Source organism: Rhinoderma darwinii, unplaced genomic scaffold, assembly GCF_050947455.1.
Source record: "Rhinoderma darwinii isolate aRhiDar2 unplaced genomic scaffold, aRhiDar2.hap1 Scaffold_47, whole genome shotgun sequence".
Classification (NCBI taxonomy): domain Eukaryota; kingdom Metazoa; phylum Chordata; class Amphibia; order Anura; family Rhinodermatidae; genus Rhinoderma; species Rhinoderma darwinii.
Window position 1 is genome coordinate 173,167 of NW_027464015.1, and position 15,151 is coordinate 188,317.

Sequence of the window (15,151 nt, forward strand, 5' to 3'; positions counted from 1 at the left end):
GGGGTTCTTCCATACATTGATGTAAAAGCAACAAGCAATGGCTTTTCACAAGCCCTCCAAAAATTGACCCTTTTTTTTGGCAGATGCCTGCCGGGGTTCTTCCATACATGGATGTAAAAGCAGCAATCAATGGCTTTTCACAAGCCCTCCAAAAATTGACCCATTTTTTTGGCAGATGCCTGCCGGGGTTCTTCCATAGATGGATGTAAAAGCAACAAGCAATGACTTTTCACAAGCCCTCCAAAAATTTACAATTTTTATTGGCAGATGCCTGCCGGGGTTCTTCCATACATGGATGTAAAAGCAACAAGCAATGGCTTTTCACAAGCCCTCCAAAAATTTACTCATTTATTGGCAGATGCCTGCCGGGGTTCTTCCATACATGGATGTAAAAGCAACAAGCAATGACTTTTCACAAGCCCTCCAAAAATTGACCCTTTTTTTTGGCAGATGCCTGCCGGGGTTCTTCCATACATGGATGTAAAAGCAGCAATCAATGGCTTTTCACAAGCCCTCCAAAAATTGACCCTTTTTTTTGGCAGATGCCTGCCGGGGTTCTTCCATACATGGATGTAAAAGCAACAAGCAATGGCTTTTCACAAGCCCTCCAAAAATTTACTCTTTTTATTGGCAGATAACTGCCGGGGTTCTTCCATACATGGATGTAAAAGCAACAAGCAATGACTTTTCACAAGCCCTCCAAAAATTTACTCTTTTTATTGGCAGATGCCTGCCGGGGTTCTTCCATACATGGATGTAAATTCAACAAGCAATGACTTTTCACAAGCCCTCCATAAATTGACGCTTTTTTTGGCAGAGGTCTGCCGGGGTTCTTCCATACATTGATGTAAAAGCAACAAGCAATGGCTTTTCACAAGCCCTCCAAAAATTGACCCTTTTTTTTGGCAGATGCCTGCCGGGGTTCTTCCATACATGGATGTAAAAGCAACAAGCAATGACTTTTCACAAGACCTCCAAAAATTTACCCTTTTTATTGGCAGATACCTGCCGGGGGTTCTTCCATACATGGATGTAAAAGCAACAAGCAATGGCTTTTCACAAGCCCTCCAAAAATTTACTCTTTTTATTGGCAGATGCCTGCCGGGGTTCTTCCATAGATGGATGTAAAAGCAACAAGCAATGACTTTTCACAAGCCCTCCAAAAATTTACTCTTTTTATTGGCAGATGCCTGCCGGGGTTCTTCTATAGATGGATGTAAAAGCAACAAGCAATGACTTTTCACAAGCCCTCCAAAAATTTACGCTTTTTTTGGCAGATGCCTGCCGGGGTTCTTCCATACATGGATGTAAAAGCAACAATCAATGGCTTTTCACAAGCCCTCCAAAAATTGACCCTTTTTTTTGGCAGATGCCTGCCGGGGTTCTTCCATAGATGGATGTAAAAGCAACAAGCAATGACTTTTCACAAGCCCTCCAAAAATGTACCCTTTTTATTGGCAGATGCCTGCCGGGGTTCTTCCATACATGGATGTAAAAGCAACAAGCAATGGCTTTTCACAAGCCCTCCAAAAATTTACTCTTTTTATTGGCAGATGCCTGCCGGGGTTCTTCCATACATGGATGTAAAAGCAACAAGCAATGACTTTTCACAAGCCCTCCAAAAATTTACTCTTTTTATTGGCAGATGCCTGCCGGGGTTCTTCCATAGATGGATGTAAAAGCAACAAGCAATGGCTTTTCACAAGCCCTCCAAAAATTGACCCTTTTTTTTGGCAGATGCCTGCCGGGGTTCTTCCATACATGGATGTAAAAGCAACAAGCAATGGCTTTTCACAAGCCCTCCAAAAATTGACCCTTTTTTTTGGCAGATGCCTGCCGGGGTTCTTCCATACATGGATGTAAAATCAACAAGCAATGACTTTTCACAAGGCCTCCAAAAATTTACTCTTTTTATTGGCAGATGCCTGCCGGGGTTCTTCCATACATGGATGTAAAAGCAACAAGCAATGACTTTTCACAAGCCCTCCAAAAATTGACGCTTTTTTTGGCAGATGCCTGCCGGGGTTCTTCCATACATGGATGTAAATGCAACAAGCAATGGCTTTTCACAAGCCCTCCAAAAATTGACGCTTTTTTTGGCAGAGGTCTGCCGGGGTTCTTCCATACATTGATGTAAATTCAACAAGCAATGACTTTTCACAAGCCCTCCAAAAATTGACCCTTTTTTTTGGCAGATGCCTGCCGCGGTTCTTCCATACATGGATGTAAAAGCAACAAGCAATGACTTTTCACAAGCCCTCCAAAAATTGACCCTTTTTTTTGGCAGATGCCTGCCGGGGTTCTTCCATACATGGATGTAAAAGCAACAAGCAATGGCTTTTCACAAGCCCTCCAAAAATTGACGCTTTTTTTGGCAGATGCCTGCCGGGGTTCTTCCATACATGGATGTAAAAGCAACAAGCAATGGCTTTTCACAAGCCCTCCAAAAATTGACCCTTTTTATTGGCAGATGCCTGCCGGGGTTCCTCCATACATGGATGTAAAAGCAACAAGCAATGGCTTTTCACAAGCCCTCCAAAAATTGACGCTTTTTTTGGCAGATGCCTGCCGGGGTTCTTCCATACATGGATGTAAAAGCAACAAGCAATGGTTTTTCACAAGCCCTTCAAAAATTGACCCTTTTTTTTGGCAGATGCCTGCCGGGGTTCTTCCATAGATGGATGTAAAAGCAACAAGCAATGACTTTTCACAAGCCCTCCAAAAATGTACTCTTTTTATTGGCAGTTGCCTGCCGGGGTTCTTCCATACATGGATGTAAAAGCAACAAGCAATGGCTTTTCACAAGCCCTCCAAAAATTTACTCTTTTTATTGGCAGATGCCTGCCGGGGTTCTTCCATACATGGATGTAAAAGCAACAAGCAATGACTTTTCACAAGCCCTCCAAAAATTTACTCTTTTTATTGGCAGATGCCTGCCGGGGTTCTTCCATACATGGATGTAAATTCAACAAGCAATGACTTTTTACAAGCCCTCCAAAAATTGACCCTTTTTTTGGCAGATGCCTGCCGGGGTTCTTCCATTCATGGATGTAAAAGCAACAATCAATGGCTTTTCACAAGCCCTCCAAAAATTGACCCTTTTTTTTGGCAGATGCCTGCCGGGGTTCTTCCATAGATGGATGTAAAAGCAAAAAGCAATGACTTTTCACAAGCCCTCCAAAAATTTACGCTTTTTTTGGCAGATGCCTGCCGGGGTTCTTCCATACATGGATGTAAAAGCAACAATCAATGGCTTTTCACAAGCCCTCCAAAAATTGACCCTTTTTTTTGGCAGATGCCTGCCGGGGTTCTTCCATACATGGATGTAAAAGCAACAATCAATGGCTTTTCACAAGCCCTCCAAAAATTGACCCTTTTTTTTGGCAGATGCCTGCCGGGGTTCTTCCATACATGGATGTAAAAGCAACAAGCAATGACTTTTCACAAGCCCTCCAAAAATTGACCCTTTTTTTTGGCAGATGCCTGCCGGGGTTCTTCCATACATGGATGTAAAAGCAACAAGCATTGGCTTTTCACAAGCCCTCCAAAAATTGACCCTTTTTTTTGGCAGATGCCTGCCGGGGTTCTTCCATACATGGATGTAAAAGCAACAAGCAATGGCTTTTCACAAGCCCTCCAAAAATTTACGCTTTTTTTGGCAGATGCCTGCCGGGGTTCTTCCATAGATGGATGTAAAAGCAACAAGCAATGACTTTTCACAAGCCCTCCAAAAATTTACTCTTTTTATTGGCAGATACCTGCCGGGGTTCTTCCATACATGGATGTAAAAGCAACAAGCAATGGCTTTTCACAAGCCCTCCAAAAATTGACGCTTTTTTTTGGCAGATACCTGCCGGGGTTCTTCCATAGATGGATGTAAAAGCAACAAGCAATGGCTTTTCACAAGCCCTCCAAAAATTGACGCTTTTTTTGGCAGATGCCTGCCGGGGTTCTTCCATACATGGATGTAAAAGCAACAAGCAATGGCTTTTCACAAGCCCTCCAAAAATTGACCCTTTTTATTGGCAGATGCCTGCCGGGGTTCCTCCATACATGGATGTAAAAGCAACAAGCAATGGCTTTTCACAAGCCCTCCAAAAATTGACGCTTTTTTTGGCAGATGCCTGCCGGGGTTCTTCCATACATGGATGTAAAAGCAACAAGCAATGGTTTTTCACAAGCCCTTCAAAAATTGACCCTTTTTTTTGGCAGATGCCTGCCGGGGTTCTTCCATAGATGGATGTAAAAGCAACAAGCAATGACTTTTCACAAGCCCTCCAAAAATGTACTCTTTTTATTGGCAGTTGCCTGCCGGGGTTCTTCCATACATGGATGTAAAAGCAACAAGCAATGGCTTTTCACAAGCCCTCCAAAAATTTACTCTTTTTATTGGCAGATGCCTGCCGGGGTTCTTCCATACATGGATGTAAAAGCAACAAGCAATGACTTTTCACAAGCCCTCCAAAAATTTACTCTTTTTATTGGCAGATGCCTGCCGGGGTTCTTCCATACATGGATGTAAATTCAACAAGCAATGACTTTTTACAAGCCCTCCAAAAATTGACCCTTTTTTTGGCAGATGCCTGCCGGGGTTCTTCCATTCATGGATGTAAAAGCAACAATCAATGGCTTTTCACAAGCCCTCCAAAAATTGACCCTTTTTTTTGGCAGATGCCTGCCGGGGTTCTTCCATAGATGGATGTAAAAGCAAAAAGCAATGACTTTTCACAAGCCCTCCAAAAATTTACGCTTTTTTTGGCAGATGCCTGCCGGGGTTCTTCCATACATGGATGTAAAAGCAACAATCAATGGCTTTTCACAAGCCCTCCAAAAATTGACCCTTTTTTTTGGCAGATGCCTGCCGGGGTTCTTCCATACATGGATGTAAAAGCAACAATCAATGGCTTTTCACAAGCCCTCCAAAAATTGACCCTTTTTTTTGGCAGATGCCTGCCGGGGTTCTTCCATACATGGATGTAAAAGCAACAAGCAATGACTTTTCACAAGCCCTCCAAAAATTGACCCTTTTTTTTGGCAGATGCCTGCCGGGGTTCTTCCATACATGGATGTAAAAGCAACAAGCATTGGCTTTTCACAAGCCCTCCAAAAATTGACCCTTTTTTTTGGCAGATGCCTGCCGGGGTTCTTCCATACATGGATGTAAAAGCAACAAGCAATGGCTTTTCACAAGCCCTCCAAAAATTTACGCTTTTTTTGGCAGATGCCTGCCGGGGTTCTTCCATAGATGGATGTAAAAGCAACAAGCAATGACTTTTCACAAGCCCTCCAAAAATTTACTCTTTTTATTGGCAGATACCTGCCGGGGTTCTTCCATACATGGATGTAAAAGCAACAAGCAATGGCTTTTCACAAGCTCTCCAAAAATTGACGCTTTTTTTTGGCAGATGCCTGCCGGGGTTCTTCCATACATGGATGTAAAAGCAACAAGCAATGGCTTTTGACAAGCCCTCCAAAAATTGACCCTTTTTATTGGAAGATGCCTGCCGGGGTTCTTCCATACATGGATGTAAAAGCAACAAGCAATGGCTTTTCACAAGCCCTCCAAAAGTTGACCCTTTTTTATGGCAGATGCCTGCCGGGGTTCTTCCATACATGGATGTAAAAGCAACAAACAATGGCTTTTCACAAGCCCTCCAAAAATTGACGATTTTTTTGGCAGATGCCTGCCGGGGTTCTTCCATACATGGATGTAAAAGCAACAAGCAATGACTTTTCACAAGCCCTCCAAAAATTTACTCTTTTTTTTGGCAGATGCCTGCCGGGGTTCTTCCATACATGGATGTAAAAGCAACAAGCAATGGCTTTTCACAAGCCCTCCAAAAATTGACGCTTTTTTTGGCAGATGCCTGCCGGGGTTCTTCCATACATGGATGTAAAAGCAACAAGCAATGGCTTTTCACAAGCCCTCCAAAAATTGACCCTTTTTTTTGGCAGATACCTGCCGGGGTTCTTCCATAGATGGATGTAAAAGCAACAAGCAATGGCTTTTCACAAGCCCTCCAAAAATTGACCCTTTTTATTGGCAGATACCTGCCGGGGGTTCTTCCATACATGGATGTAAAAGCAACAAGCAATGGCTTTTCACAAGCCCTCCAAAAATTTACTCTTTTTATTGGCAGATGCCTGCCGGGGTTCTTCCATAGATGGATGTAAAAGCAACAAGCAATGACTTTTCACAAGCCCTCCAAAAATTTACTCTTTTTATTGGCAGATGCCTGCCGGGGTTCTTCTATAGATGGATGTAAAAGCAACAAGCAATGACTTTTCACAAGCCCTCCAAAAATTTACGCTTTTTTTGGCAGATGCCTGCCGGGGTTCTTCCATACATGGATGTAAAAGCAACAATCAATGGCTTTTCACAAGCCCTCCAAAAATTGACCCTTTTTTTTGGCAGATGCCTGCCGGGGTTCTTCCATAGATGGATGTAAAAGCAACAAGCAATGACTTTTCACAAGCCCTCCAAAAATGTACCCTTTTTATTGGCAGATGCCTGCCGGGGTTCTTCCATACATGGATGTAAAAGCAACAAGCAATGGCTTTTCACAAGCCCTCCAAAAATTTACTCTTTTTATTGGCAGATGCCTGCCGGGGTTCTTCCATACATGGATGTAAAAGCAACAAGCAATGACTTTTCACAAGCCCTCCAAAAATTTACTCTTTTTATTGGCAGATGCCTGCCGGGGTTCTTCCATAGATGGATGTAAAAGCAACAAGCAATGGCTTTTCACAAGCCCTCCAAAAATTGACCCTTTTTTTTGGCAGATGCCTGCCGGGGTTCTTCCATACATGGATGTAAAAGCAACAAGCAATGGCTTTTCACAAGCCCTCCAAAAATTGACCCTTTTTTTTGGCAGATGCCTGCCGGGGTTCTTCCATACATGGATGTAAAATCAACAAGCAATGACTTTTCACAAGGCCTCCAAAAATTTACTCTTTTTATTGGCAGATGCCTGCCGGGGTTCTTCCATACATGGATGTAAAAGCAACAAGCAATGACTTTTCACAAGCCCTCCAAAAATTGACGCTTTTTTTGGCAGATGCCTGCCGGGGTTCTTCCATACATGGATGTAAATGCAACAAGCAATGGCTTTTCACAAGCCCTCCAAAAATTGACGCTTTTTTTGGCAGAGGTCTGCCGGGGTTCTTCCATACATTGATGTAAATTCAACAAGCAATGACTTTTCACAAGCCCTCCAAAAATTGACCCTTTTTTTTGGCAGATGCCTGCCGCGGTTCTTCCATACATGGATGTAAAAGCAACAAGCAATGACTTTTCACAAGCCCTCCAAAAATTGACCCTTTTTTTTGGCAGATGCCTGCCGGGGTTCTTCCATACATGGATGTAAAAGCAACAAGCAATGGCTTTTCACAAGCCCTCCAAAAATTGACGCTTTTTTTGGCAGATGCCTGCCGGGGTTCTTCCATACATGGATGTAAAAGCAACAAGCAATGGCTTTTCACAAGCCCTCCAAAAATTGACCCTTTTTATTGGCAGATGCCTGCCGGGGTTCCTCCATACATGGATGTAAAAGCAACAAGCAATGGCTTTTCACAAGCCCTCCAAAAATTGACGCTTTTTTTGGCAGATGCCTGCCGGGGTTCTTCCATACATGGATGTAAAAGCAACAAGCAATGGTTTTTCACAAGCCCTTCAAAAATTGACCCTTTTTTTTGGCAGATGCCTGCCGGGGTTCTTCCATAGATGGATGTAAAAGCAACAAGCAATGACTTTTCACAAGCCCTCCAAAAATGTACTCTTTTTATTGGCAGTTGCCTGCCGGGGTTCTTCCATACATGGATGTAAAAGCAACAAGCAATGGCTTTTCACAAGCCCTCCAAAAATTTACTCTTTTTATTGGCAGATGCCTGCCGGGGTTCTTCCATACATGGATGTAAAAGCAACAAGCAATGACTTTTCACAAGCCCTCCAAAAATTTACTCTTTTTATTGGCAGATGCCTGCCGGGGTTCTTCCATACATGGATGTAAATTCAACAAGCAATGACTTTTTACAAGCCCTCCAAAAATTGACCCTTTTTTTGGCAGATGCCTGCCGGGGTTCTTCCATTCATGGATGTAAAAGCAACAATCAATGGCTTTTCACAAGCCCTCCAAAAATTGACCCTTTTTTTTGGCAGATGCCTGCCGGGGTTCTTCCATAGATGGATGTAAAAGCAAAAAGCAATGACTTTTCACAAGCCCTCCAAAAATTTACGCTTTTTTTGGCAGATGCCTGCCGGGGTTCTTCCATACATGGATGTAAAAGCAACAATCAATGGCTTTTCACAAGCCCTCCAAAAATTGACCCTTTTTTTTGGCAGATGCCTGCCGGGGTTCTTCCATACATGGATGTAAAAGCAACAATCAATGGCTTTTCACAAGCCCTCCAAAAATTGACCCTTTTTTTTGGCAGATGCCTGCCGGGGTTCTTCCATACATGGATGTAAAAGCAACAAGCAATGACTTTTCACAAGCCCTCCAAAAATTGACCCTTTTTTTTGGCAGATGCCTGCCGGGGTTCTTCCATACATGGATGTAAAAGCAACAAGCATTGGCTTTTCACAAGCCCTCCAAAAATTGACCCTTTTTTTTGGCAGATGCCTGCCGGGGTTCTTCCATACATGGATGTAAAAGCAACAAGCAATGGCTTTTCACAAGCCCTCCAAAAATTTACGCTTTTTTTGGCAGATGCCTGCCGGGGTTCTTCCATAGATGGATGTAAAAGCAACAAGCAATGACTTTTCACAAGCCCTCCAAAAATTTACTCTTTTTATTGGCAGATACCTGCCGGGGTTCTTCCATACATGGATGTAAAAGCAACAAGCAATGGCTTTTCACAAGCCCTCCAAAAATTGACGCTTTTTTTGGCAGATGCCTGCCGGGGTTCTTCCATACATGGATGTAAAAGCAACAAGCAATGGCTTTTGACAAGCCCTCCAAAAATTGACCCTTTTTATTGGAAGATGCCTGCCGGGGTTCTTCCATACATGGATGTAAAAGCAACAAGCAATGGCTTTTCACAAGCCCTCCAAAAGTTGACCCTTTTTTATGGCAGATGCCTGCCGGGGTTCTTCCATACATGGATGTAAAAGCAACAAACAATGGCTTTTCACAAGCCCTCCAAAAATTGACGATTTTTTTGGCAGATGCCTGCCGGGGTTCTTCCATACATGGATGTAAAAGCAACAAGCAATGACTTTTCACAAGCCCTCCAAAAATTTACTCTTTTTTTTGGCAGATGCCTGCCGGGGTTCTTCCATACATGGATGTAAAAGCAACAAGCAATGGCTTTTCACAAGCCCTCCAAAAATTGACGCTTTTTTTGGCAGATGCCTGCCGGGGTTCTTCCATACATGGATGTAAAAGCAACAAGCAATGGCTTTTCACAAGCCCTCCAAAAATTGACCCTTTTTTTTGGCAGATACCTGCCGGGGTTCTTCCATAGATGGATGTAAAAGCAACAAGCAATGGCTTTTCACAAGCCCTCCAAAAATTGACCCTTTTTTTGGCAGATGCCTGCCGGGGTTCTTCCATACATGGATGTAAAAGCAACAAGCAATGGCTTTTCACAAGCCCTCCAAAAATTGACGCTTTTTTTGGCAGATGCCTGCCGGGGTTCTTCCATACATGGATGTAAAAGCAACAAGCAATGACTTTTCACAAGCCCTCCAAAAATTGACCCTTTTTTTTGGCAGATGCCTGCCGGGGTTCTTCCATACATGGATGTAAAAGCAACAAGCAATGGCTTTTCACAAGCCCTCCAAAAATTGACCCTTTTTATTGGCAGATGCCTGCCGGGGTTCTTCCATACATGGATGTAAATGCAACAAGCAATGACTTTTTAAAAGCCCTCCAAAAATTTACTCTTTTTATTGGCAGATACATGCCGGGGTTCTTCCATACATGGATGTAAAAGCAACAAGCAATGGCTTTTCACAAGCCCTCCAAAAATGTACGCTTTTTTTGGCAGAGGTCTGCCGGGGTTCTTCCATACATTGATGTAAAAGCAACAAGCAATGGCTTTTCACAAGCCCTCCAAAAATTGACGCTTTTTTTGGCAGATGCCTGCCGGGGTTCTTCCATAGATGGATGTAAAAGAAACAAGCAATGGCTTTTCACAAGCCCTCCAAAATTTGACCCTTTTTTTTGATGCCTGCCGGGGTTCTTCCATACATGGATGTAAAAGCAACAAGCAATGGCTTTTCACAAGCCCTCCAAAAATTGACGCTTTTTATTGATGCCTGCCGGGGTTCTTCCATACATGGATGTAAAAGCAACAATCAATGGCTTTTCACAAGCCCTCCAAAAATTGACCCTTTTTTTTGGCAGATGCCTGCCGGGGTTCTTCCATAGATGGATGTAAAAGCAACAAGCAATGGCTTTTCACAAGCCCTCCAAAAATTGACCCTTTTTTTTGGCAGATGCCTGCCGGGGTTCTTCCATACATGGATCTAAAAGCAACAAGCAATGGCTTTTCACAAGCCCTCCAAAAATTGACGCTTTTTTTGGCAGATGCCTGCCGGGGTTCTTCCATACATGGATGTAAAAGCAACAAGCAATGGCTTTTCACAAGCCCTCCAAAAATTGACCCTTTTTTTTGGCAGATACCTGCCGGGGTTCTTCCATAGATGGATGTAAAAGCAACAAGCAATGGCTTTTCACAAGCCCTCCAAAAATTGACCCTTTTTTTGGCAGATGCCTGCCGGGGTTCTTCCATAGATGGATGTAAAAGCAACAAGCAATGACTTTTCACAAGCCCTCCAAAAATTGACGCTTTTTTTGGCAGATGCCTGCCGGGTTTCTTCCATACATGGATGTAAAAGCAACAAGCAATGGCTTTTCACAAGCCCTAAAAATATTGACGCTTTTTTTGTCAGATGCCTGCCGGGGTTCTTCCATAGATGGATGTAAAAGCAACAAGCAATGGCTTTTCACAGGCCCTCCAAAAATTGACGCTTTTTTTGGCAGATGCCTGCCGGGGTTCTTCCATACATGGATGTAAAAGCAACAAGCAATGGCTTTTCACAAGCCCTAAAAAAATTGACGCTTTTTTTGGCAGATGCCTGCCGGGGTTCTTCCATACATGGATGTAAAAGCAACAAGCAATGGCTTTTCACAAGCCCTCCAAAAATGTACTCTTTTTATTGGCAGATGCCTGCCGGGGTTCTTCCATACATGGATGTAAAAGCAACAAGCAATGACTTTTTAAAAGCCCTCCAAAAATGTACTCTTTTTATTGGCAGATACATGCCGGGGTTCTTCCATACATGGATGTAATAGCAACAAGCAATGGCTTTTCACAAGCCCTCCAAAAATTTACGCTTTTTTTGGCAGATGCCTGCCGGGGTTCTTCCATACATGGATGTAAAATCAACAAGCAATGGCTTTTCACAGGCCCTCCAAAAATTGACGCTTTTTATTGGCAGATGCCTGCCGGGGTTCTTCCATACATGGATGTAAAAGTAACAAGCAATGGCTTTTCACAAGCCCTCCAAAAATTGACGCTTTTTTTGGCAGATGCCTGCCGGGGTTCTTCCATACATGGATGTAAAAGCAACAAGCAATGACTTTTCACAAGCCCTCCAAAAATTGACCCTTTTTTTTGGCAGATGCCTGCCGGGGTTCTTCCATACATGGATGTAAAAGCAACAAGCAATGGCTTTTCACAAGCCCTCCAAAAATTGACCCTTTTTATTGGCAGATGCCTGCCGGGGTTCTTCCATACATGGATGTAAAATCAACAAGCAATGACTTTTCACAAGCCCTCCAAAAATTGACCCTTTTTTTGGCAGATACCTGCCGGGGTTCTTCCATAGATGGATGTAAAAGCAACAAGCAATGGCTTTTCACAAGCCCTCCAAAAATTTACCCTTTTTTTGGCAGATGCCTGCCGGGGTTCTTCCATAGATGGATGTAAAAGCAACAAGCAATGTTTTTTTACAAGCCCTCCAAAAATTGACCCTTTTTTTTGGCAGATGCCTGCCGGGGTTCTTCCATACATGGATGTAAAAGCAACAAGCAATGGCTTTTCACAAGCCCTCCAAAAATTGACCCTTTTTTTTGGCAGATGCCTGCCGGGGTTCTTCCATAGATGGATGTAAAAGCAACAAGCAATAACTTTTCACAAGCCCTCCAAAAATTGACCCTTTTTTTGGCAGATACCTGCCGGGGTTCTTCCATAGATGGATGTAAAAGCAACAAGCAATGGCTTTTGACAAGCCCTCCAAAAATTGACCCTTTTTTTGGCAGATGCCTGCCGGTGTTCTTCCATACATGGATGTAAAAGCAACAATTAATGGCTTTTTACAAGCCCTCCAAAAATTGACCCTTTTTTTTGGCAGATGCCTGCCGGGGTTCTTCCATACATGGATGTAAAAGCAACAAGCAATGACTTTTCACAAGCCCTCCAAAAATTGACCCTTTTTTTGGCAGATGCCTGCCGGGGTTCTTCCATACATGGATGTAAAAGAAACAAGCAATGGCTTTTCACAAGCCCTCCAAAAATTGACCCTTTTTTTGGCAGATGCCTGCCTGGGTTCTTCCATACATGGATGTAAAAGCAACAAGCAATGGCTTTTCACAAGCCCTCCAAAAATTGACGCTTTTTTGGGCAGATGCCTGCCGGGGTTCTTCCATAGATGGATGTAAAAGCAACAAGCAATGGCTTTTCACAAGCCCTCCAAAAATTTACCCTTTTTTTGGCAGATGCCTGCCGGGGTTCTTCCATAGCTGGATGTAAAAGCAACAAGCAATGGCTTTTCACAAGCCCTCCAAAAATTTACTCTTTTTATTGGCAGATGCCTGCCGGGGTTCTTCCATACATGGATGTAAAACCAACAAGCAATGACTTTTTAAAAGCCCTCCAAAAATTTACTCTTTTTTTTGGCAGATGCCTGCCGGGGTTCTTCCATACATGGATGTAAAAGCAACAAGCAATGGCTTTTCACAAGCCCTCCAAAAATTGACCCTTTTTTTGGGCAGATGCCTGCCGGGGTTCTTCCATACATGGATGTAAAAGCAACAAGCAATGACTTTTCACAAGCCCTCCAAAAATTGACCCTTTTTTTTGGCAGATGCCTGCCGGGGTTCTTCCATACGTGGATGTAAAAGCAACAAGCAATGGCTTTTCACAAGCCCTCCAAAAATTGACGCTTTTTTTGGCAGATGCCTGCCGGGGTTCTTCCATACATGGATGTAAAAGCAACAAGCAATGACTTTTCACAAGCCCTCCAAAAATTGACCCTTTTTTTTGGCAGATGCCTGCCGGGGTTCTTCCATAGATGGATGTAAAAGCAACAAGCAATGACTTTTTACAAGCCCTCCAAAAATTTACTCTTTTTATTGGCAGATGCCTGCCGGGGTTCTTCCATACATGGATGTAAAAGCAACAAGCAATGACTTTTCACAAGCCCTCCAAAAATTTACTCTTTTTATTGGCAGATGCCTGCCGGGGTTCTTCCATACATGGATGTAAAAGCAACAAGCAATGACTTTTCACAAGCCCTCCAAAAATTGACCCTTTTTTTGGCAGATGCCTGCCGGGGTTCTTCCATACATGGATGTAAAAGCAACAAGCAATGGCTTTTCACAAGCCCTCCAAAAATTGACCCTTTTTATTGGCAGATGCCTGCCGGGGTTCTTCCATACATGGATGTAAAAGCAACAAGCAATGACTTTTCACAAGCCCTCCAAAAATTGACCCTTTTTTTGGCAGATACCTGCCGGGGTTCTTCCATAGATGGATGTAAAAGCAACAAGAAAATGGCTTTTCACAAGCCCTCCAAAAATTTACCCTTTTTTTGGCAGATGCCTGCCGGGGTTCTTCCATACATGGATGTAAAAGCAACAAGCAATGACTTTTCACAAGCCCTCCAAAAATTGACCCTTTTTTTTGGCAGATGCCTGCCGGGGTTCTTCCATACATGGATGTAAAAGCAACAAGCATTGGCTTTTGACAAGCCCTCCAAAAATTTACGCATTTTTTGGCAGATGCCTGCCGGGGTTCTTCCATACATGGATGTAAAAGCAACAAGCAATGGCTTTTCACAAGCCCTCCAAAAATGTACTCTTTTTATTGGCAGATGCCTGCCGGGGTTCTTCCATACATGGATGTAAAAGCAACAAGCAATGGCTTTTCACAAGCCCTCCAAAAATTGACCCTTTTTTTGGCAGATACCTGCCGGGGTTCTTCCATACATGGATGTAATAGCAACAAGCAATGGCTTTTCACAAGCCCTCCAAAAATTGACCCTTTTTATTGGCAGATGCCTGCCGGTGTTCTTCCATAGATGGATGTAAAAGCAACAAGCAATGACTTTTCACAAGCCCTCCAAAAATTGACCCTTTTTTTGACAGATGCCTGCCGGGGTTCTTCCATACATGGATGTAAAAGCAACAAGCAATGGCTTTTCACAAGCCCTCCAAAAATTTACCCTTTTTTTTGGCAGATGCCTGCCGGGGTTCTTCCATACATGGATGTAATAGCAACAAGCAATGGCTTTTCACAAGCCCTCCAAAAATTGACCCTTTTTTTTGGCAGATGCCTGCCGGGGTTCTTCCATAGATGGATGTAAAAGCAACAAGCAATGGCTTTTCACAAGCCCTCCAAAAATTGACCCTTTTTTTTGGCAGATGCCTGCCGGGGTTCTTCCATACATGGATGTAAAAGCAACAAGCAATGGCTTTTCACAAGCCCTCCAAAAATTGACCCTTTTTTTTGGCAGATGCCTGCCGGGGTTCTTCCATACATGGATGTAAAAGCAACAAGCAATGGCTTTTCACAAGCATTCCAAAAATTTACGCTTTTTTTGGCAGATGCCTGCCGGGGTTCTTCCATACATGGATGTAAAAGCAACAAGCATTGGCTTTTGACAAGCCCTCCAAAAATTTACGCATTTTTTGGCAGATGCCTGCCGGGGTTCTTCCATACATGGATGTAAAAGCAACAAGCAATGGCTTTTCACAAGCCCTCCAAAAATGTACTCTTTTTATTGGCAGATGCCTGCCGGGGTTCTTCCATACATGGATGTAAAAGCAACAAGCAATGGCTTTTCGCAAGCCCTCCAAAAATTGACCCTTTTTATTGGCAGATGCCTGCCGGGGTTCTTCCATACATGGATGTAAAAGCAACA